Source organism: Tupaia chinensis, unplaced genomic scaffold, assembly GCF_000334495.1.
Source record: "Tupaia chinensis unplaced genomic scaffold, TupChi_1.0 Scaffold000178_1, whole genome shotgun sequence".
Lineage (NCBI taxonomy): Eukaryota > Metazoa > Chordata > Mammalia > Scandentia > Tupaiidae > Tupaia > Tupaia belangeri.
Window position 1 is genome coordinate 2,426,481 of NW_006159653.1, and position 715 is coordinate 2,427,195.

A 715-nucleotide genomic window follows, 5' to 3' on the forward strand; every position below is an offset into this window, starting at 1 on the left:
ATATATATAACAGCAAGTCATGACCATCTTGAGGGGAGGTGAAGAGACCATGGTGGCCTTAAAAACCTTACTCTGCCAAGTAGGGCCCTGAGAGGTGCATGGCTGGTGTGCTGTAGCTGAGGCAGGCAGGAAATGGCAGAATTCTATGGAGGCGAAGAGCTTCCCGTAGACAAGTCCCTGTGTCCTCGCACCTACAAGGGCAGCAGTGGTCTCATGACCAGCCTTTGGGAACCCAGGGTTGATGCGTGACAGTGCAGGCCCTGATCCCACGGGTGGCTGGCCTCAGAAGTTGGTCGTGGAAGGCACTTGGGCCCTCTGGGCAGCCTCATGTCTAATGTGTCTGCCTCTGTGGTTTGAGCTCTGCAGAGGGTGCCAGAATTAAGCCCGAGGGAGGTGTTCTGAGTGCTGAGGGCTTTCTTCGTGGCTGCCAGAGGCTGTCTGGAGATGGTTGTGCTCTGGCCCCACTGGACTGCTTGGCCTGCCTCTGGGGCTTTGCACTGGCCAGACCTTGGTGGGAGGCTCTTTCTGGACATCTTTGGGGCATTGGCCACCTGCCTGAACCTTTGCTCAGGTGTCAGTTTCTCCGTAAGGGTTTCTCCAATTGTTTGGCTTTGTGCCACCCCACCCGGATATCCCTGTCCTCATTCCCACTTTATCCCACAGTAACTGTCACCATCTAACACACTGCATTCCGTACATCCCCCCCCCCCCCCTT